Source organism: Ambystoma mexicanum, chromosome 10 (assembly GCF_040938575.1).
Source record: "Ambystoma mexicanum isolate Mex_15411 chromosome 10, UKY_AmexF1_1, whole genome shotgun sequence".
In the NCBI taxonomy this organism is placed as follows: domain Eukaryota; kingdom Metazoa; phylum Chordata; class Amphibia; order Caudata; family Ambystomatidae; genus Ambystoma; species Ambystoma mexicanum.
Window position 1 is genome coordinate 641,890,786 of NC_090932.1, and position 24,328 is coordinate 641,915,113.

Here is a 24,328-nt window from a genome sequence, read left to right on the forward strand (position 1 = left end):
ATTGTTACTCACGAGTAGGAGTATTCCGGTAATGATTCTCATCCACTCGTATTATAACTTTACTCTCATGAAAATGACGTATAGGAGCACCCCAGTAATGAGGTTTATTCACTCTTCTTATATCTATACTCTCATGACTGTGACAAGTATGGGCATTACAGTAATGATTACCAATCATTTGTATTAGCTCTTTACTTTACGTGCACCAAGGACCCTGAGGTTTATAGGTGCACATAGAGCAGACACGCAAAAAGACAGATACACAAGATAGTTTTATTTTTTATTTATTTTATTTTACATTTTTAAAGCGCTCACACAGCCCACAGGCATCGAGGCGCTGTTATAGGAATGGTTTGTTTTTTGGATGCGTAATTGTTTGTTTTTTTTGGTCTTAGTTGCGTATTTATAACATGCTTAAACACCCAGAGGTTTCTAAGCGCGGACCCGGGGATCGAACCTGTGTTGCTTCGTGTCGTCTTCCTTTCAAAGCGCGCACGTTGCCGCTGAGCTATCCTCCCGGCACTTTATATCCTAGAGAGGAAAGGTACTCAGTCAGACGCACAAATCCAGGGACATTGTATCATAAATCCTCAAAAGAATAACAGTTTTCAGTTTTTTTACCTGAAAGCTGCTGTAGAATGCATTTCTCCGAGGTCAGGTGGCAGGGCATTCCAAGCTGCGTTAACAAATGCCCAGGTCGTAGCCTTGCTAGATTTGCAACCTGAGAATTACAGTTGATTGGTATTGTTAGACCTGACAAATCTTACATTAGGTTTCTCAGACAACACCTCACTCAGGTAAAGTGGCATGGAGCCAGCCGGCATTTGTGAGTGATAAGAAGTGATGGGTATTGAATCCTGGCCACAACTGGGAGCCAATGTAGACCACATCTTGCTTCAGGGATGTGATCTTTCCTCTTAAGACCAGTAACAACTCTCACCGCGTGGTTCTGGTTAACTTGCCGATGGTTACATTCCAGTTTGGGAATGCCCACTAAAAGACTGCTGCAATAGTCTATTTCAGAGTTCTTCTGAGAAATAAGTGGCCAGAGGTGAGCTAGCAACTTTATATAGTAGGCTGAGGAGGGTATCAGACTGCTTACCTGAGCCTTCATGTTTAGGTTCTGGTCAAGTACGATGCCCAATGTTTTTTACCCTCTTATTAGTCACATTAACGCACCAGGTGATGGAAAAACTTTCGTAGTCTGGCCATAATCTCTTTATTTTGTTCTGGGCCCCTACTACCATGAGCTCAGTTTTTTCTTTGTTCAATGCTATCCCAATTTGTAGCATCGAGGTCTGTATAAGATCGTAGATCTTATTAACGGAGCTTTCATCATCCGAATATACCTGTTAGCGGGATGACACATTGAATGTCATCCGCGTAGTTTGTAAAGGCCACACCATTTTTCTCAAGAAAGTCGAAAAAAGGTACTGTGAACACATTGGACAAGGATGGCGACAAGCAAGCTCCCTGAGGTGCCCCATAAGCTAACACCAATGGCACAGCTTCTGAGTCCCTACTGCACACTCTACAACATCAATCAAGAAAGAGGTGATCTACAGAGCAGCACTATCGGAAAATTAGGCAGCTTCCTTCAACCAGGCGATTAAAATATCATGCTCCGCCAGGTCGAAAGCTGCAGACAAATCCAGCAGCATAAGTAAAGAGGCTTGATCTTTATCAAGGGAATCGCATAGCCTGGAATTTAGGACCAGGAATGCCTTTTCAGTCCTGTGCCCCTGCCTGAAACCTGACTGCCATTTGTTTAAAATCATATGCTCATTCAAATGAGCGGATATCTGAATGTAAGCCACTAACTAAACATTTGAAAAGAAATGGTGTGTTGGTGATCGGCTGATGGTTGGCTGCTGTATTCGGACACAGTCCTGGTTTCTTCAATAAAGGGGTGATCCAAGCATTCTTAAGCCCCACCTGCACATGGTTCTCGGCAAAGGATGCACTGACAACTTTACACAGGGCTCTGATTAAAATAGGGCACTGTACGTTCATTGCTGAGCAGGGGTCACCCTTACAGCTAGTAGGTTTGAGGTGGTCAATAAGATTTGCAAGTTCAATTTCAGAAACAGGAGTGATGCAAAACTGACGATATGATGGTTTTTGCACAGGCATCTCTAGATCGTCACTGCCACAGGCATCAGTTACCATAGTGATGTCTATCTTTTTAGCTTCTATGTCTTTCTTAATCCGATCCAACTGACCCTGCACGGCATCTTGAATCGATGTGCACCAGGCAGTGTTTTTTACCAGTATATTACTGCTCTGCTGGTGAGGAAATTCTAGCTCTCAGAATTTTGAAGAGTTCCTTAGCCTCTGATTGGGAGTGGATTATCCTGTTATTCAACATGTCTTTTTTCCTGTATTCCTTTAGCAGCTGATTTATATGACTCCTTGCTTGGAATATCCTGCGATGATCTCCAGGCATCCAAATGTTTGGTTTTGACTGTTGTTAGTGTTTTAAGTTCAGGTGTAAACCAGTCATTACCTTTTCTATTTCCATCCATCTGCTTGGTTTTGAGAGGTGCCAGGATATCAGTAATCTCATGTAGAGATAGGTAATATCTTCTACTGAGTCTAGTTCAGCAATCTCATGAACCAATTTAGATAGCCATGGTTTCAGGCCATGGTTTCAAGAACTCTGGAGTCAATTTCTTTAAGTTCCTTGATAAAACATTATTTTTCTCGTTACCTATGGTCCTTGGAGGAATGTCACCAACTATAGTGAAATGTACAAACGGGTGATCTGACCAGGGACAGTTTAGGACTTCTAGGTCTGCTCTTTTGATGTTATGAGTAGCCACCCAATCCAAGGTGTGCCCCTTAGTAGGGATTCTAACAAGTTGCTCGAATCCCAAATTACTTAGTAAGTCTTCCAACATAGTAGCTGATATATCAGTATTACAGCCCAGCCAGTAGTTGAAATCACCAAGGACTACAAATGTATTGTTAGGTTTAAGATTGGGTAGTAGAAGCTGGGTAACTCCCTTAACTGTAACTAGTAGGAGTAAGAGTACTCGGGTAATGATTCTCATCCACTCGTATTAGAAGTTTACTCTTGTGACTGGGAGGAGTAGGAGAAGTCAAGTAATGATTCACACTCCCTCCCACGGGTCTCCCTTTATCCCCTTTACCTTCTATGCTGAGGGTTAATGTCACTGGGTTCAGAACTGGTCTCTTTAGCTTGCTTCCTGGCATCTTGCGTCTCTCAGTCCTTGCATTCTCCTGATTAGCAGTCTGCTGTCTTGGATTTCCACTGACCCAGAGCAAGCCATAAGCAAATGGTCTTGGCGTATACAATTGGACCTTCAGTCCACCACAAACCTCCCGTGGTCATGAGATATCTCTCCCTCTCTCTCTCTCAGCCCCTCTTTCCCTCCTCGGGGCGCTGTGCGTCCACTTCCTTCTCTGCTGTGCCTCTGGCTACCGACCATAGCACGTCTGACGGCTCGGGGCTCTGCACAACTGCAGAATGCTGCACGTCCTGCTTCAACAGCTCATAGCCAGTGCCCGCTTCCTTTTTGAATTGCAGTTTGTATTATCACTTCCCCAGACTGCCCTCTTCTCCTCTCTGGGATGACGCAGCTGGGGTATTCCCCTACGTAAGAAGCCATTCCTTCTTCTCTTTTTAATTCCATTTGCCTCCATAGGGCCTCTTCTTCGTCCCAGTAGAATGGATTTTTAAAAGGACATTGTCTATGACAGGTTGGCAGTAACACATTTTAACTTGTTCTTTGGAGGCTTTGTCATCAGGAAGATATTCTGGTGTTATCTTGAAGGGTCCTCCAAGGAGTTCTTGCTGAGAACGGGAGTCCTTGCCCCCAAAAGGGGGAGGGGTGGAAGTCTCTCCCAGCCAGAAAGGTCCCGCTTGTCTGAATCTCTAGGGAGGGTATTGCGGAGCAGGCACACCTCTGTAGCCTCATCAGGGAGCGAGGGGGCGGGGACTCCCCCTGCAGGAGAAAGGACTAATTCCTGTGTTTCATCACAGCACGTAGCATGGAGGCTAGTTGGCTTCAACCTTTCTGCATTGGTGTATTTTCACCCAATAGCAAGGCATAACATAAGCAGTGTTGCCTAGCAATTTGCTATGCAAATCTGCAAGTTTGTTAATTAAATTGGAACTTGTATAGCACAGCTAGCTAGCACTTCAAATAACCCCGTTCAATGAAAGCACAGCTCACCCTGCATTCCTCTCGGGCTTTCAGGGCTCTCTACCCACCTTTCTCTGCAATTTCAAAAGGAGCTATAGAAGAGAAAGGGCAGCAGTAATCCTCCCCTCCTCTCTTTAAACAAACCAAAAGCCTTTGTGGGAGTGCTAGGCAAAAACATTTTTTTCAAATAATTGCAAACTAGAAGTGATTGTGTTGATACTTTTATAAACTGTATTCTATTTGGCAAAGACCAGTATGTATTAACTTTTAAAGATGGCCCTGTAATTCCAATCCTAAAATGTTGCATAATGCATACTTACAGTACTGCTACTGTAAAACACTGCATTGTATCAATTGTTCTTCAGTAAGGTTTAGGTTAGTGTATCCAGTGCATAAAACAAGCAGTGTCGCATACACATTTTCTATGCAATTCTATAGGTTTTCTAATTAAGTTGACACTTGTGCAGCACAGCTAGCTATTAAAGATTCCCTGATCATTGAAAGCACAGCACAGCCTGCATTCCTTTCTTGCCCCTAGGACTCCCTCTCTACCCTCTTTTCTCTGTTCAGTGCAAGTTCAAAGGGGCTAATGGAGAGAGAGTGCAGCAGTAATCATATCCACTGTTCTTAAAAGTGCCAAAGTTTTGTGTCGGCCTTATAGGCAAGAAAGGTTTTTCCTGTTTCAAATAATTGCAAACCAGATGTAATTGGGATGATACTTTTGTTAAGCCAAGTATATCCTGTTTGGCAATGACCAGTATGTGTAAACCTCATTTTTTGAAAGACAGTCCTGCAATTCAATTCCTAAAAATGTAAGTTGATACATATTGCATAATCACAGTATTGCTACTGTACAACACTGCATTGTCTGTTATTCCAGTAAGATTCCGGTTAATGTATCTAAATCTCATACCGTCAACTCAATTTCATTTTGTTGGGGTGCATCATATGGACGAGTGAACACTTTTGAAAATGTACCTGATCACATGGCCAAAAGCTTTGGATGACAAACAGTTATATTCTGCTTGTTGCAAATATATGTGCCCATGTGCTGATCCCAAAACTCCTTGACATTCTAGATTATCACCCTGTTGCTTTTTACCAGCTATCCTGAAACTGAGAAGGTCGCAAACTACAAAATATATATAGCTCTTGAGTGCTAATAATGATCAACACCGCTTCATGGGTGTGCAGGGCTGTAATGTTAAGCTTGGGCCTACCTGGCTCGGACTTGAGGACCTATAGAGGCCCTGTCCTCCCCCAAAAGTAGTATTTAACGCTATATTGAAAACAGTTGATATCAATAATAGACAAGGGCCATCCTGTCCACCTGCCGCAAAACCATACTACATACTTAGTCTCAGGCTATGACTTTCCCTTAACATTGTGAACTTTTGGATTATTAGACTTGTGAACTTCTCCTTAAATAGAAAATTATAGGTCAAACATACAACATACAGGACACCAACTGCACCCATTTGCACAGAGCCTTTTAATGAAAACTCTTTTCAGAGTCTTTATCATACCCATTTGTGGCCATTCATACCACTAACCTCAAAGTTTACAGCCACTCCTTTCACAAACGTTTTACTTCAGCGATAGCCTCCTTCTCTTATCATTTCTTCCTCAGCTCGCAACCTTGTTGTTATTCTTGACTCTACGTTATATTTTTCAGAGTGTGGCTGAGTGACTCGTGTGCTCCAGTGTCCGTCTACAGCCTCCTTTGTTGGTGCATGCATTATTTTCTACTGGTGAATGTTTAAAACAAACACATTGCACAGCCGCTGTGGAGTGTGGCTGAGTTACTTGTGACCCGTTGCACGGTGTCTGGGGAGTCCCTCCTCTGAGGCTGGCTCTGAAGTATCTACTGGCTGACTAACGCGTACTGCATGCTTCTAACCTCCAGGTGAGCTCCGGCTAGTCGGAAGCTTTCAATTAAAAGTGAACTGTTGCTTGGAGATTGTAACGTCGGTGAACAAGTTTGTCCAGTGCTAATGACCTCCGGCTATTGAGCAGCCTGATCGTCGCATGATAAATGATAGTCGATAATTCTACACGTTGAAATGACAGCACAGTGATTTATTTATTGGTACTATTTGAAATTACATGCATTACGTGACTTATTATACAAATGCTCCCAGTTTGGTGTGCAGTCTGATCTATAATAGTAATTGCTTACTCGGCATACGTTGACTGGAACACGATCCGAGGTAATCATTAGTCTAGTGACTTCCTAGTATATCCTTCTTGACCACCTTCTGGAAAGCTAAAATTATGAAATTGAAATCTGCATGTCGGGTGAGGCTTTGGAGCGATCTGCTTCTAAAGGGGAAACGCCAGCGGAGCCCTGGCCTCTCCCGTAGATCGAATGACCTTCCCAATAGAAAAAGGGGGGAGAGAGGGAGGGGAGACCATTCGTCCACACAACCCATTATTTCAGGTTACTTCTCTGGGATTGGCAGGGAGCGAATCAAAGGTTGCACATTGGAAAAGTCTGGGTTGCCTGACTCAGGTTTACCATCAGGGCAGAGGGTCTGCCACATTAATTGAATCGGCTAAGAGCCAATTTACAGCCTTACCCAAGACAAGAATTAGAGATGCCCAGGATCTGAATAAGGTCACCATTGCTGATCGTTCTGCCTCTATGCACTATTTGGATAATAATGGCTCCTTGCTAAATCTCTGTAAATCTTTGCAACGTAACTCGATTGGGGTGGCTCCGCAACTGAATGATGTACGCCCCTCTGGCGATTTATCCTTCAGTCATGATTTGGACTGCTTGTTTGGTCAAACAGCATTTAGGGGATCAAGGGTGGATGACAAAGAGTGGGAGGCGCCATCCCCATCGACTGATTGCTATTTTAATATTGAGTTTAAAGCCATTTCGGAGAGATTGGATGATGTCCTCAGGATTTGTTGTAACTTGGTGAAAAATCAGTTGAAGGCCCAACAGCTACTGGACATTGTAATTAAAGCTATGGGACTGCGATCGAACGTAGCTGAAAACCCAGGTGAGGATATGAAAATATCAAGCCTCCTGAAACAAGACACTATGGCTACACTAACGAATGGTATAACCGACCCTGGTAGGCCACCATGTGAAACGGGGGAGTTGGAGGAAAGAAACTACTATATTACCCTTGATGAAACTGGGAATTCTTGGATGACAGAAGACTCAGTTAATATAGCAGCAGCAAATGAGGATGATGCACTTGAGGCACTATGTACTGAAATTTTGTTGATGGGATGATCTGAGTATTCACAACCTGAGAAGTGCCCTGAAGTAATAATGAAGGACGATAAAGTTAAAACAATTGCACAGTCAAACATTTTATTGTTGGATGGGGATGATTATAGGAAAGTCATGTTCTAAGGGTGCTAAGGGACCAACGAAAGCAGAAAAAGTAATTCATACCTTGTCTGATGGTACTAGAAGAAGTGTGATCCCACAAGGGCCCTCGGATAGGTGGACACTTCCAAGATTTGTGTGGGTGGAGCGGGGGACACTTGCTGTTAATTCGGGGGCGAGGGTTGTGGGGTGTACCTTGCCCAAGCTCATCGCTGACAATGTACCTAAATTGGTACACTGCCCCAAGCAGGATATGAGCAAGGGGAGACCCTCAGTGGGGAGTATCCCAAAAACTACATATTTGTCCCGGGTTAAGTTTGCGCAAGGATTATCTGATGAGGTTGATACCCCCATTGAATTAAATGCAGTAAAGGCTGTGGAGTCTGGCACCAATTTAAAGAATAAATGCTGTGACAAGGTAATGAAATTGATTAGACCAGGTTGTATGATCAAGTTGGTGGAAAAGTATACCACTGGACAGAGCCCCTTTTTTAACAGGTCTAATTTGTTGCGATTGTGGGCCACGGTGCCATGGTTGTCCACAATAAGTTCCGCTGAGATCATTTAATTGGCTTTACCCAAGTAAGTGGGATAGTCCCACTAATTGGGTACTTTCAAAGGTGCCTTGTCCTGCGGTGGCCACCGTGTTGTGTGCCAATGTTGATGCAATTAAAGAACTGGGTTTGAGATTATCATTATGTGGATATACAACAAACCATGTGGCTAGAAGGAAACCGGGAACACAAAGTATATGTAGGATCTCTAGAACCTACTAATGGTGAATATGGGACAATGACAGGGACTGAGCATTGGAGTCTTGAGATACCAAATTTGGAGAAGTAGAGTGTTCAAACATTATATCCACAGTACAATACAGACAGGTACTGACCTATTAGGATGATCAGCTGGAATACACGTGGGCACAAGCATCTATTACATAAAGATGGATCAAGGAATTCATTATTTGCCCATGACATGGTTGGATAGCCCAGTTTATTTTGAGGGATACCACCTTTATCATATGTTTGCCAAGAAAGGCAACAAGGGGAGGCCATCAGGGGGGCTTGTTGTAGGTGTTAGCCAAAGGCTGTGCTCACGCGAGGTTTGGCGTACCTGTGATGAAGGGTATGCTCTCGGGGGGGAGATCGGGAGGAATGTAGGTACCGCAAGACCAGTCATGCTGGTAATTAATATTTACTTACCCCCAGCTTAAAGACCATTGATGGATTCCTACTTAAATTGGATGAATGTTTTGCAGAGAATCTAAAAGAAAATAGGGAAGATGGTTTAGTTCTGCTGGGTGATGACCTTAATGCATGGTGTGTTGATACTATGTTGTGTCCCTCATATACTAATGTTGCTCCCAGAAGTACCATGTTGCAGGGTGGTGATAATTGTAGAGGGAAGCGCTTGGTCGGGTTCCTCAGACAATGGGATACAAGTATGTTGAATGGTCGCACAAAGGGGGATGTACCTGGTGAACATACTTGGGTGGGGCCAAAATCCACTGCCATGCTGGATTACATATTTGGAAACAATACAATGGTTTGATGGCAGCTAGAGAGCTTCGAATCAGCGACTTGGGCTGTAGCGTTCATAATTTATTGGGCTTGACTCTGGAAGTGTTTGACTCCATGAAAGCACGGGATGATCAGCTGGGGTGTTCGCGGGTGCAGGTTAATCAAGCTGGAAACATCATACATTGGAATAATAGGAACCTGGGTACGATTGGGAGAAATGTTGACTCTCTTGATATTAACGATATGGAAGGCCTTAGGGTTCTGACTGGTAACGAAATTGAAGACTGGATTAAGAACCTAGCCACCACATCGACTGGTAAATGTTGCACCAGGCAATTTGTGGTAAGCACTAAATGTAATTAACGCATATGACCATGTAATCAAGGATGCTAAGCGCATTATGCGCAGGGACATTAGAAGGATTAATGGTTTAACTGACTCCAAGGAAATAAAGAAAGCAAAGATAAAGACGCCTCTAGGGGATGGTATAAACGATGGAAATGTTCCAATAAAAACCGGAAATGGCAAGAAATGACTGGTGTTCTGAGTAAGAGAAATTATAAGGAGATAATGGAGGCAGCTAAATAGAGCTAAGGTTGTCAAAGAGAAGACTCTTAACCCCATCCAGGAAAGGGAATGGTTAGAATACATAAAAAGGACTAAATGGTACTGGTGACCCTCCCATGCCACCTGCTTTTTGTCTGCAAGGTTGGTATTTGAATATTAGTGAGGATTCTATAGAAAAGAAGATCTTCAAATTAAATCACTCTAGGGCGCCAGGCCCTAACAGCCTTGCCAATGCGTTTCTTAAATTGAATCTCAACACATGGGCAAAATTACTAAATATAATCTATGATAGAGTTTGTTCCACACAGCATATACTTAGGTCATGGCAACAGGCACTTTTGGTGCAAGTTTACAAAAAGGGTGAGCGGACCTCACCAGCGAATTATAGGCTCCTTTCTTTTTTAGATTCCACAGGAAAAATGTTGGATCATCTGTTTTAGAAGCCATGCAAAAATGGGTTGATGACACTCAGATTTTGAGTCTTGCCCAGACTGCGTCCAGGCCGGGATGCTGCACCACACAACATTATTATGGTGGATACACTTTACAGGGAAGCGACGGCCCCTGGGGGGCGGAAATGCCCTTTATTCCATTTTTGTGGATTTTAGGGCAGCCTTTGATGGGGTCTGTAGGAAAATCTGTGGGTTAAGATGGAGTGTTGGGGATGGCCAGGATGGTTGCTAAGTATCCTGAAAGGATTACATTTTGAGACATCGGTACGGGTAAGGTTAGATGATAAAGGAGGACTTTCGGCACAGGTGCTTACCAGTGTGGGGGTTAAGCAGGGTTGCACTTTTGGCGTCCCTGTTGTATTGCATTTACACAGCGGACCTTCCGTTAATATTCACTCAAACTATTGACTGTTTCCCAAAAATGGGGGCCTGTATGATGCTGTGTTTGTTATACGTGATACTGTGTATGTTATACGCCGATGATCTCGTTTTGCTTAATTTAACTTTCAGTGGAATCAAAGCTATGTTCAAGAAACGTGTTGAATATACGGTTGCCAATGATCGGATTATAAATATGGATAAAACAAAGATGATGGTTGTGGGAGTAAAACCAACTAAATCTCCTGTGTTTTCCACAAGTTTAGGAGTACTCGAGAGGGTTCTAAAATACCCATATTTGGGATCAGACATGAGCCCCTCAAGAGCCTATATTCACATAAAGGAAACAAAAAGGCTAAAAGCAAAACAACTTGCAAACTTAATATGCAGTTTTGCATCCCAGACTGCGGGTTATTCATTAGAAGGTATTATCACATTACATAAACAAATGGATGGCTTGACCGAATCGAAGGATATTTCTGGAAAACAGTCCTCGGCCTGTCACGTCAATGCCTATGGAATATCTTAGACTTGAGTTAGGCCTGCTGTCACTTAAAGGCCAGGTCATTATGAGGCAGGGTGTAAAAAAGAATACCTATCCGCAATGTGAATTGCTTTCATTATTGGCAAACACATCAGATAGTATGTCAAAAGTTGAAAGTGGCGATTTCGATAACTGGATTGTAAAATGTTGGGGAAAATTGCTTGGAAACCTGACTTTAGACGTGGCACCTGCTTTGACGTCTTGAAGCAGATATATAAAAAGTTATGTCTATGGGACTGGACTGATATGATATATTTTATTTGTATTGCGCTCGTACACAAGTGTTTCAGAGCGCGACTAGGCAAGGGAGGGGAGAACACAACAACAACAACGATCTTACTAGGCCCAATGACATTGTGAACGTGCAAGTGCATGGAAGGGGGAGAGTGGAAAGTGCGAAGCAGAGGAGGAGAGCAGATAAATAATAATAAATAAAAATTAATTGAAAATGGGGGCAATAAACAGTGGTAGTGCAGCCAGCAAGTGGCAAGTGCTGTGTTTAAGGCAGCAGGCTGGGTAAATCTGATAAGTGCAGAAAAAGAAGAAAAATGGGGGGTGCTGTAAGGGTACAAATACAGTCCCCAGTGCAAGGAGTGGCCAGGAGGAAGTGCAGGAGGGTGGCAGGGTGAGCAGGTACCTGGGCCCAGGGGACAGATGGCGGCCATGTGCACAGTGCCAAGAGAGAGCAGATAAGCAGGGGAGAGGGTGAGCAAAGGCAGAAGAAAGGAGGAAGGTCTTGAGGTTCCTCTGTGAATTATGATCACTTGTACAGTCTCCGGTCCCATGTTGAAGTGGTAAATGTCACACATATATACCTGAAGCCACAAAGGTATATTATGTGTTGTCCGAGTTCTGCCCTTAGAATATTTTTATTGAAATTTAGTACCAATCAGTTACCGACATTAATGAACCTTGAGCCAAGATATAATATTCCTTGTAAAGAGCGTACATGCCGGGTATGTAAAAGTAATAGTTTACTAGAAACTGCTAAACATTTGTTTTCAGAATGTGTCGGGTTACTGCCTCGCTATAATTGGGGCACTTGGCAGTTTCCTGCATTGTACCGAATCTATAAAGTCAGACTCTTTCTGGACATATTGCCTGAACTCTGAAAATGTAAGGGTACACTTTGCATTGTTTAAATTATGGAGTATGATCTTGAAATTATTACCTAGGGCACAAGGTTAGTAAATGTATGTTATGGACTATGGTTGCTTAATCAGGCTGGGATGTTTATATTAGTGGGCAGTATGCGGTATTCTCATTCTTATTTTTTCTTAATTTTATGAGAGTTTTTAATATGCAAGCTGGTACTTGCAGTTTGACTAGTTATGATATTAGGATAAATTGGGAATGTATTGTGTCTTGTAGGGATTTACAATGATCTTCTGTGCTGCTGATTGGAAATTGTTGTAACACGACGTGTTTTAATGATTGAATGTGATTTATAATAAGTTGTATTATTTGTATTGACCAACAACTGATGTTTTTATGTGGGAAGTGAACATTTGCTATTTGAAAGTTTGTAAAAGTTTAATTACTGTATACAAATAATAATTATCTTTTTCTACCCATATTTCCATTATTTCTCACTCTTGCTGTTGTTAACTGTTTAATTTTTTTTTTTAAACTCATTGGTTTCTCACTTTTTCTTCTGCTAAACGTATTTCTTCCCTTATGTTTCCTCACTTGTTCTACCGTTCTCTTCTTGGTCATCCAGATTCTCATCTTGCCCCTCTTCGTTCTATCTGTCTTCTGTTTGGGTACTTTGTTCTCTTGCTCTTCGTATTCTATTACTTCTGCTTTATTTTCTTTGCAATGGCCCCCGTTTGAGAATAGTTTACTGTTTAATTTCTTTGTATTTTCTTTTTTTAAGTATCTGTATGGCCTTGGTTCATTTCGTTCTATTCCCCTACTCGTTCTCTTCATTCTGAAGTTCTTTTTCTTCTTACTGTCCCTTGTGCTTCTTCACAACTCCATTCTTTCACTCATCTTGCCTAGTAACCTGTTGGCTTTTAACTATGGATTCATTTATTGTACTGTTGGTTGTTTTGTTCAGCACTTAGGCATCTGGAGCTATAAAAAAAAAAAATTAAAAATCGATACACTTTTTTTTATTCAAATACAAACATGCTTATTTTGGCTCATTGTACGTGTATGTACAGACTTCTGTTGCCATTATAAATATCAGCACAAAACTGCTAATCAAATAAGTTTGTTTGCTAATGAAGACAATTTTAATTGGCAAACTCTGCTAATCAATTTCTGAAACCTAATTTATGCCTCGAGATCTAAAGCTCATTGTGACAACTACATTTCATTTTGGGGAAGATATATTGACGAGTGAACACGTTTGAAAACGTACATGATCATATGGCCAAATGCGTTTGATGGCAAAGCTAATTCTGTGACCTGCTCGTTGCATTTGTTTGTGTATATGGTGATCAACCCATCAGTGGATCCCAAACTCCTTGACATTCTATGCTATCACCCTGCTGCTTTATACCAGTCAGCCTGCAAGTGTGATGGCAGCAGACTACAATATTCAATTTGCCCAGTTCTTGCCGATACGCCATTCACTCTGCTTATTATATTCCTTCCTCTTACATAATTAATACACCAAGCTAACTAAATGGTTATGCAAACTAGTGATCATTAGTTCCATCCAGTCTGTATACCTACAGATCTACAGCAATACCATACAATCTACAATTGCATTGAATATTAGCACCTTCAGGAGGAGAGAGCCGGCCAATGCAGAGGCGAGGAATGCAAGCAGAATCTACAAGTAGCCACTCACATTTCATGCCAGCCTGCTGCGCCTCTGCCCAGCCTTCATTCACCCTGTCCTTGGAGGCAGTGCCCCAGACAGAGTGCCAACTGGAGTGCCACACCTCAACCCCCCTGCCCACCTCACCTGAACACCTCCAAGTACTGGAAAAAGTGATTTCCAATCACGCACCTAGGTAATTTCTTTATAAGTGAAGCATGAATTGCACAAAGTCTGGTTCCCTTAAAAACAAAACCAAAAAAAATAAAAACATTGGTATCTCAGATGGCGGCTCCAAGTCACAGTAGTGATAAATACTGATTTAATGGGTGCGCAGGGCTGGAATGCTGCGCTTGGGCCAACTTGGTGAAATCAATGACGGGCAAGGGCCATCTTGCTTACCTGAAGTTAGCAATCACCCTGCATGCTGCAATATTATCTTGCGTACTTCGTCTCAGGCTATAACTTGGCTTTAACATTGTGACCTTTTTGGTTTATGAAACATCTGAACTTCTCCTTCCAGACAAAATGATGGGTCAAGCCAACAATATTCGGGACACTGCCCTGTGCAATACTGACTTCACCCAGCTGCACTGAGCCTTGCACTGAAAACTGTTTTCAGAGCCCTTTATGTCTATTTAGGTCTATCGATGCAGCCAACCTTTTACAGACCCTTTTTCCCACTGCAGCACATAAAAAAAAGCAATCCTGACACCACTACTTTCTTTTTTTATTGTAATTTGTTTTACACAAAACCTTTCACGCTTACATTTAAAACGTACCCGAAAAAGAAGATAAAATATGTACATCCATTAATCCAATATCGCAATTTCAAAACACATTCACTTCTTAATAGTCCTGAAGGCCTCCGAAAGAAATCTACACCCATCTAAATCGGGGGGGGTCGCAAAATCTACTAGCCCACTAGCATTGGCGAGTCATTTTTATGAAGGGTGAGTACCATTTGCATGATACTCAACCTTGCTTGCGAGTATGGGGATGGTAGAAACGTATTTACTGCAAACACATTTTGTTTGCAGTAATGGCAAATCCAAGTTTCACTGTGCATGCTTGAAAGCAGTGCACCAATTAGGAAGTGTGCTTATGGAGACATGCACCTATTTACATAAAGCAGCGGTAAATATTGTATTACCAGTCACCTTGGGGCAAGTGCAATTCTCTTATATTAAAGCCACATTTTCACCCTACGTGAGGTGAGCCCAAAGTATGTTGTCACGCAATGTAGGGCAAACTGTGACCAAATGTCTCAAGGTCTCTAGTGTCCCATCACTTCTACAAAGAAAACAAAGCACTTGGTTCAGAGGGGCTTCCCAATGGCCTATTCTTTAAGCGTATGCAACTAGTTGAGGAGAAAACAAAGGTACGCAATGCGCATCTTGTTACAAACACGTAGGTAATTTGCCTCTCTTCATGGGAAACTTAGCATATTCTTTGTATGAACTATACGTATTGAGTTGCTCAATAGTATCTAGTAGTAGCAGGACATGTAGTATGTTCTTCCTCTGCAGAACAGATAGTCTATTACTCTTAAAGACAGACATTGATGTATTCTAAACACATATCCACCAACATTGTGCTCATCGATGTATAAATATTAACTCATGGAATTGAACTACGCATTTTTAAAAAGGTTTTGATGGCGGCAATTAAGTGGAACTGAAAAAGGTGATTAGATCAGATTGGCCAGGTTGGTTCATATATTTAGTGAAAGGGGTTTCCATGTTCTTCATAGGAAAAGGAGTAGATACATTACAATAGCCCATGTGGGTTTCAGACAAGGGGATGTTATTTTTAAGGGAAAATGGGGGAATACCATGTCTCACCCAATGGCTGCCTCCTCCCATGTGATCCTCCCTCATGTAGCCACCCCCATAGTCAGGATCAGGTAGCTGCTGCCATCTCATAGCCACATGGGAGGTTACCGCCACAAGAAACGATGACTCCACCAGATTCATCACACCATGTTTTCATGGATTGGGAGGTTTTGTTCCAGTGCCATCATTGCTTGGTCTCGGATCATATTGCAGAAGTAATGGGGAGAAGGGGTGCTGGCCTGCTGACAACTTAGGCACGCAAACTGAACAATGAACTGGCCCGGGTGGCATCCAGCCACAATCACACCAGTATATGGTCCACCTGTCACCGCAAGGAACCATATTGGTGGGACACAAAGCAAAACAAGCATTGGCAAAGCCAATAGGTTTGGTGTTTACTGCTGTTCTTTGCATGTTGTATTTATAGGCACCAGGGTGCTTAGAAGGAGAGTGCAACGTGTCAAATGAGGATGTGATAAGGGGCTCGGTGTGCAAGAGAGTGTGACAGAAAATATGTAAGGGTAGAGCATGGGGGAGGATGGGCTGTAGAGAGAGTTGGGTTGGATGGGGTAGAGAGACTCTAGGCAGGGTGGGTGGGTGATGGTAGACCGAGTGGAGGCACAGCGGGTGGTTGATGGTAGAGAGTGGAGGTAGGGTAGGTTGGGGTTTAGAGTGGGGATAGGGTGGGTGAGGGTAGAGAGTGAAGGTATGGTGGGTTGAGGTAGAGAGTGGAGGTATGGTGGGTTGAGGTAGAGAGTGGAGGAAGGTCGGGGGATGGGGGTATAGAGAGTGGTGGTAGAGTCGGTAGGGTAGAGAGGAGGTAGAGAAGGTGGGGGTGGGTGATGGTAGTTGTTTGTGGGGGAAAAACATGAACAAAGCAGCCTAGGCAGGACTTGTCAAAAGTAGCCTAAAATAGCTTAAACAAAACACAACCAGCACATGTAATGAGGGTAGGGTAGAGAGAGTGGAGGTAGAGATAGTGTGCCTGCGGTGGGAGGTTGGTTGTAGAAAGGCAGCCTCAGGAGGACATGCTATGGCGTGCGTCGTCTCTCTCCCCCCAACCCCCTCCCCCCACAGCGAGTACGATATATACAGCAATCATGGACAGTTACTGTAGCAATAAAGCAAAAACAATCAACCAGCAACTTCACACCAATACTAGAAAAACTTCACAATTGACAAAGCATATTCAAGGAGCAAGTCCTAAAAAAGGGGGGGTGGGGGGGCTCATTAGCATACCAATTGTATGTGGCGCCCCCAGCATTTAAAGGTACGCTAAGAAAAAAGTGGGGGAGGCGGAGGGGGCTCAGTCCACCCACGTGTACCCTCGACTTGAGCCCTGATTTTCAGCACCCAATCTCGGCGACTGCACCAAACCCTGTACTCGTCTAGGTTTACATCAAATCAATGCTCTATTCGAATAAAACCAATAATGGACAACATGACAAGTACGGGAGGTAAAATAAAATGGTGCACAGAAACATGATGATAATCACCTCCCAAAAAAGTTAATCGTCATGGTGCGAAAACACAGAAATACCCTATGACAAACGTTACCAGTCACTTAAATAAAAAATTCTACAATTAAAGTCATTTGACCAATTTAAAACAAGTAAAGAAAATGTGTTACTCTGCTAATTACGCAAAACGCAAGGGGCGCATAATACCAGATTCAGAACGTAAATTAATACAGTGTTCATATTTCCATCAGATGTGTGAAAAAGCGTTCGCCGCAGAGTTTCCGGCATACTGCTGTGTGTAGGAATAGTTTATGCGAGCAATCGGAAACGTCTGTGAGTCACATGCTTCACGTGTCCAAGGGAAGCACACGAACGTCTTCCATGATGGTGCCCAACTCTCTTGCTGACCTTAGCTCTTTGTCCTTGAATCGTCCTGTATCTGAAGCTGAATAGCTCTCTGCTACCACAACAAACATTGTTGTTTTGCCTGTACAGTGGAGCCGAGCATTAACCAGCGTCTTCCAACGCTCGGCTGGATCGCATGTTTCGAAACTAGACAGAGCCAGTCCGAAAACCAGCTCTCTTCGCATCTCGGGTAGAATCTCAAGGAAAGCCAGGGTCGGACTGCGACAGAAAACATCGCGGGCAACACTAGGAAACTGGCCCACGACGGGCAAATGGCCATGTGTTACTTTTCGTGATCAATTGTTTGAGATCTCCATAAGAGGGAGTCTTTGGTAATAAAAAAAAATGTGCCAAATGGTGCTTGGCCGGCCCTTCATGCATTTCCCCTACAGGCTTATATGCCTGTCAGGGAAAGGTAACAAACCAAGAAATGCATGTCTTACTGCGGAATGCCCTAAAAACAATCGGAAAATCTAGATTTCAGTTGCCCAGTTAAGACTTCAAACCAGATTCCACAGTGACTGTATATGCGTGAGGTTCAGGTGCGGTGTATGTGCAGTGCTAGATAAAGTGCGCATTTTTGCCTGTGTGCAGAGCTGAGGGCGCGTGTATGTGCGTCGAGTGCTGATCCTGTTGGCATGTATGTGCAGTGTGATCCTGCGGTCATTTTGTGTTTAGGCACGTGCAGGGCAGGGGGTGGTGTGCAGAAGCCAAGTGCTAGGTGCTTGAGGTGGTGTGTGACTAAAGCAAACAAAAAGGAGTGATGGCTGGAAGGTTTAGAATAGGGGTCAACATTTCTAGCTTCTGTAGGGCATTAAAAAGGTCAATCCCCACTCCCCCTTCCCCTCAATTCTCTACATACACGCCTTATTCCATTTCTTACTCACCAAGTGTCAATTCTCACTGGCCCAAGAGTAGTGGCGAGGCCACATTGAGGCCAGGTTTGGAATTAATCAACCTTTGCCATTGCTCTGGGCAACCACCAAGACATTGTTCTTCAGCTTGCCAAGCCAGCACAGAAAGAGACAATACCATATGTATCTCGGGAGCAATATCTGAGGATACACATCACACTCTTGGTTACTAAAGCAAACAAAAAGGAGTGATGGCTGCCCAAACGTGGGTCTCGAGCTTCCTGGGCCTGGAGACACCGATGAACCCCACACATTTGGGGTTGCTAGTTGTCTCGTGCAAAAGGTTTTGTGACCAAGCAGTTCAGGCTGGACTTTCTCTTTTGGGGTGAGATCAAGCCTGATTTACCTACAGTCTATCCCATTTTTGTAATGGCTAGAGAGGCTAACGAACAATGGTCTGGGGGGCTGCCCAGAGCAATGCCAGAGGTGAAAACGTATTCAAAATCGTTCAGCATCAACCCTGTTGTGCTGTGGTACCTCCAGTGAGGAAGGCAGTCTGTGTGTGCTTTGTGTATGAGCAGTGTGTGCATGCATGTTACAGCTGAACTTTGTTAGCACAAGTAACAAAGATCTCGACCAAACAAATAACTCTGCTCAGGCCAACTGGTGCCTTACAAACATACATTTGTTACGTTAACTTTGAGTATTTGAGAATGTAAGAAAAGAAGAATTATGACACATTTAAATATAATGGATAATAAGTTCAAGTGTGCATCTAATGTGGAAGTTAGATTTGCAGTGCACTGTTTACTCACTCCTGGTTCCCCATCTGTAGCTCCTGCATACTGAGTGATGCCAGACACCCAGGAGTTGGTTTTAACTGCTGCTCATCAAACCTTAAATTTCAAACCCTGTAATAGCTGCTCCTTGTACAGCAGATCTAATTATCAACATTGAGGTATTGTCTTGATGAATCCAGAAGGACAATCACTTTCTCCGATATTATCTCAAAGTTAGAAAATAGTCCAACATTGACAAACGAATTGCTTACACATTAAGGCTGGTATAGACCCCTGACCGAACAACAGAATGAACTTTTCCATGTGCCAATTGGAAATGCTGAATGATGGCATCAGTCTTAAGTTAAACTTCAAAGGATCTGTAGTAAAAAAAAAAATGGTAAACAAGCATACTGGGACATGACTGGCAGAGACGTAGACAAGGTAAAGCCTGAGCTGGCAAGGCCAACCCAAAATCTGTAAATGTCCACTAAGCAGCACTGTGTGGGCATTTAAAGATTTAATGTCACTGTGGTGGGCCCAACTAATTAGCTTCAGGCCCCATTTGTTAGACAATCCTGGCTATGCTTCAGAGCACTCTAGGCTGTCTAATATCATCAAAACAGTAAAAAGAATGAAGAATGGAATTATCTGGCCTGGCTGACCCAACAGCAAAGAGGTGAAGCGCTGTGCAAACATGTTCCGTTTTACGCAAAATGTTTTTCGTGGTGCAAGTTTTTAAACAAACACTTATCCTAATAGAGCCTACTCCATCGCCTGACTTCAGATTGTGGTAAAGAATACCGACCAAATTAGACAATCACACATTATTGTAACTTGAAGAGGGAGAACGTTTTCAATCAAGGACGTCTGTGGATGTAAAGAATAAGCTCAAAGTAAGGTTTAGCAGGTTGACAAATGAATCCTTCCTCACATTCAATCTATACCATTTGAACTGTTATGGTCCAACACCCCCTAGCCCTACACATTCTGCAAAGGAAATCAATTACAGCAATAAAAGTAGGGTTAGAAGGCCTGTTGGAACCAACCTAAGCTGCAGACATGGAGCATCACGAAAACTCAGTTGCGCACCACTGCCCCAGGGGTCTGTAATCCGTGGCTCACCAAATGTTTTGTACAACATTCTCATGAACCCTGACCCTTGATTATGATGCCTAGGGCTGATGGGAGTTGTAGTCCAAAACATCTGGAGAATAAACGTTTGCAGTCCCTTTGTCTACACCATAACTGTGTATATGGATCTCTCTTTTAAAACCACATTCCAGGTGCGAGATGTGAAGAATACAATTATAGTTCTCAATTCAGAGCCTTTGTATTAAAGAGCAGCAATGCAGCATTTATACTGCAAAACATACACTGCAGGCACTGGAATACAAAAAGGAATGCGAGCCGAATTTCTGCATTGGATTAATATCTCACATCTCCAGCAGGGGGTTATTTGAGATCTCTGATTTCACATGGAGTAATTCCTGTCTCACCATCACAATATCCAACTCTGCTTTCCCGTGTTGCAGTGCATTCAAACCCTTGCCACGTGAAAGCCCAAATAACACAACGTATAACATAACAGATTGCTAATCATATTTGAGAAAAACAGACATATTTTAAGAAGAAAGCGCTCCAATCAATATGCATAGTAAATTGAAGTGAGAGAGCAACACACTGCCAGAGGGGAAGTGAATGACAATGACGAGGTATTAAGAATGAGCCTAAAAAAAAAAAAAAAGGAAAACAAAAAGGGATTGAGGGGGAAACAACCGCGAGCAGCTACCGCTAAAAGGCAAAAAGTAGTCAACCGTTCCTTGCTCTTGTACTTTAGGACACTAGAGTACACGTTTCACAGACTCCCTCCACACCACCATCAAGTAATGTATACAAACCCTCTCTTCATTGGGGGGAGGGGGCAAGAGGATATGTTCACAGGGGTGACAGTGAGTGAGTGAACGGGAACACGCGAAGCAGAGTTGTACACCCTTTTCCGGATAACTGTGTGGGTGCAGCAGTAATAGGTAGGAGTAGGGTTTGCTCAATTACTCCCCGATGAGAGCATTGCGGGGGAAGGGAGTTAACGAGAGCACTATATTAATGGGTATGGTCACACAAATCTATTTTGCCAAACCATAGATTATAGTCTATCCCTGGGAGGTTCGCATAGAGGGACTGTAATAGCCACTGGGTCTGGCCAGGATGCAGGTTCACTGTGGGGAGCAGGCAAGGACAGCAATCATATTTACAGTTGCAGCATATATCTGCAATTTTTGTAAAGGTGGTTAGAAACACTGCATTGAACCTCCTCATGCTGCAAGGCACGGGGGAAGGACACATTTAAATCTTTGAGAGAGGCAGGTAGTTTTATTATCCCGTGTAAACATAAATTACACAGGATAGCGACTGTTATGCACTCCCACAGTCAGGTGGATTAAAAAAAAGTAGATGGTCATAAAATACATGTTTGAGTGAATTTGTAAAAAGTGAGTGGCGGGAATCACTTAATTTTTCATGTTTTTACTTTTTATTACCACGCCCATGTGTTTCCATAAAAGGCATGAATTGGATGGTAGCCTCGCGGTCGTCGTCATTTCAGTTTAGCCTACTAGGGGGCACTGAAAGCACTGCCCATAAGCCGAAACTAGTGTCATTAGACGTGAAACTACACGAGAGAGATTACATACAAGGAGGGACGCATCCTGTGGGTGTTTACCTATCCACTCATTGACCGCCCATGGCAATTCCCACATAAAACATATCCCACAGGGATCAGCTCTGAGCAGCCTTCTGAAATGCAATGCCTTAATTGCTGCTGCGAACCAGTGAAAAAAGCTCCTGCGGTGTTCATTCAGTCACTTTATTTATGAGAGATTTAGAGTGTGTGCGCAAGTTCCCTCCTTGCACCGAATCCCTGTTAAACACAAGCATTGGCTCAGCCAGCAGTTTTGGCTCTTGTTTAGGCATTCAGAAGGCCCTACTAGAATATGCCCAGATACTAGCACCATTTGCCAGCCGTTGCCATCGCATTGCCAGTTCGTAGCATTATGGCAGTGACCGGAAAATGTGGATCTGGTGCTTAAAAGCCACAACTGTTGGCTTTGCCAATGCGTGCTAATATTTATTTGGGTGATGCTATTCACATCAATCAAAAGTGCCATAAAGGGATCCACAAGCAAGCGAAACTGTTAAATTTCTATCATGTACGCTTACACAGTGCAGTTCCGGACTCGCAGATGTGCACTGCTGTGCTTAGACAAATTAAGGGAAGTCCAGCAACGTTGACATATAATACATTCGGGGTTCGTCGTCATTGGATTGTTTTTCAGTGGAACAGAACCTCTTTTAACAAAAATTTGAGTGTATGTGGTGCGTTCTGGGCAGATACATCTGAGAAGCAGTTTTAGAAATGTGTAGCTCAATAGTTCCCAAATCCAACAATCACGTGATTGTCCCATGACTTGATGTTGAAGGGTTAGTCTCCGCTTTTTAATCAAAAAGCATCACTTTGTGTGCTCTAGCCTTCATTTTATAGCAACCCTTCCCCATGCAGTGAATACAAATTTTAGCCACGTCGCTAAAATACTAGCATTTCAACCACAGATCTCATGCTGTTATGGTCAATAGAAACGGGTAAACAAAATAGGAATGAACGAAGTACTCACGCTAGACCAGGGTCAGCTTGAGATCTTCGACGCATTACCCGTACATTTATTACAATCTCAACAAAAGTTTTGAAGTGGCAACAACCTATCAGCCAAAAAATCAAATTACAATCCACGGATGCCCAACACCAGCAGACTAGTATAATAGAGGAGGTGAGCTCGCTCATCGCAACGGCTGGCCGCAGACGCATAACTAGAACACCTTTCCCAAATGTATCTCAGTATGCAGACGTTCTCAGGCGATCGAAATGCCGCACTGACAGTAGCAGCAAATGCAGATTTGCCTGAACACCACCCGTAGCTACCCTTCTTTACCTCTTACCGTGCGGTATGGGCGCGTCGCTAATCCTCTGGCTCTCCTAGTCCATCCAAACCTTAACCTCGCATCCACTGCACAAAATTGCTCGTCTGACAGACTACCAGCTGAGCGTATCATCTGATACCATCACGTGATGCGGATCGCCGTGTTCACGTGGTACAACCCGGAAGAACATGTTCCTTTATTCTTTCTGGGTAGTGTCTATTTCCCATTCGAGAAACGGACCATAGCAATGGCCCGCCTACTCTGCTTCACGTGACTTGTCATCATTTTGATTTTCGGAGCAATTTTAATGAGCGGAAAGGCTCTGGCTGCCTGTGCAAGTGCAACTGGAATATGCGTGCCTTTAGCTCGCAGTTGCAGTGACCCGAAAATGTGGATCCGGTGCTTAAAAGCCATAACTGTTGGCTTTGCCAATGCGTGCTTATATTTATTTGGGTGATGGTGTTCACATCAACCAGAAGTGCCATAAAGGGATTCACCAGCAAGCGAACAGTTACATTTCTATCATGTACGCTTACACAGTGCAATTCCGGTGTTGTATGCTATCCTGCAGGCCATGGTAGATTGAGGGAGGCAGTGTTGGCAATCTTCGGAGTCACGCCCACTTGTTGGCTACAGCCATACATACAGCCCGCAATGAAAATCTAATGTTTGTTGGGGGTTTGTCCTTGACCCCCCCACGCGTGCCCGTGAGCCCCCAACCCGACAGAGCTCACACACACGCGTCTGTCGCTTCGGGCTCACCGGTCGCTCTGCGGCTTCCGGGAACGCCCCGTTTATTAACGCTGCACGCGGCGACGTGCAACGTCACGCCGCCGCGTGCGCAGCCCTTACGGGGCAACGCCACACTCCTCATTTTTCAGGAGGACACACAATTACAACATTAGTTAAACACACCATATCACACAGCAAACAACTTGCCCATCCTGAGCCCAGGCCCCTTTAATGTCAGCCACCCGGGTCCCTTCCCTCCGGATGAACCTCCAACGGTCCCAACACATACTCACTGAGGTAAGCGGGTTTCCCTCGCCCAGCCCTCTGGGGGTACCTCCCGCTCACCTCCGGCACCGGCAGTCCATCATCAACAGCCTCCGACTCGGAGAGGCCGGGGCACCGAGAGGGGGCCCATCATCATCAGGGATCTCAGCGACACCCGGGTCCAGAGGGGGTTCAGTTCTCGAGTCTCCCAGCTTCTTGAAGAAGCTGACGTTTCGGGTGACAGCCGTTCGCCCATCGGAGGCCGTCACCATCGA

At 43.7% G+C, this 24,328-nt stretch overlaps 1 protein-coding gene across 1 annotated transcript in view; it reads right to left on the reverse strand.

Annotated features, from left to right (window-relative positions):
* ATP6V1H (ATPase H+ transporting V1 subunit H) overlaps positions 1-23,227 on the reverse strand; it is a 478,140-nt gene extending 454,913 nt beyond the window's left edge. Inside the window, exon 1 of the mRNA XM_069618225.1 lies at positions 23,076-23,227. The gene's annotated coding sequence lies outside the window, so the exon portion shown is untranslated. The remainder of the gene's footprint in view (positions 1-23,075) is intronic.
* Between the last annotated feature and the right edge of the window lie 1,101 nt (positions 23,228-24,328).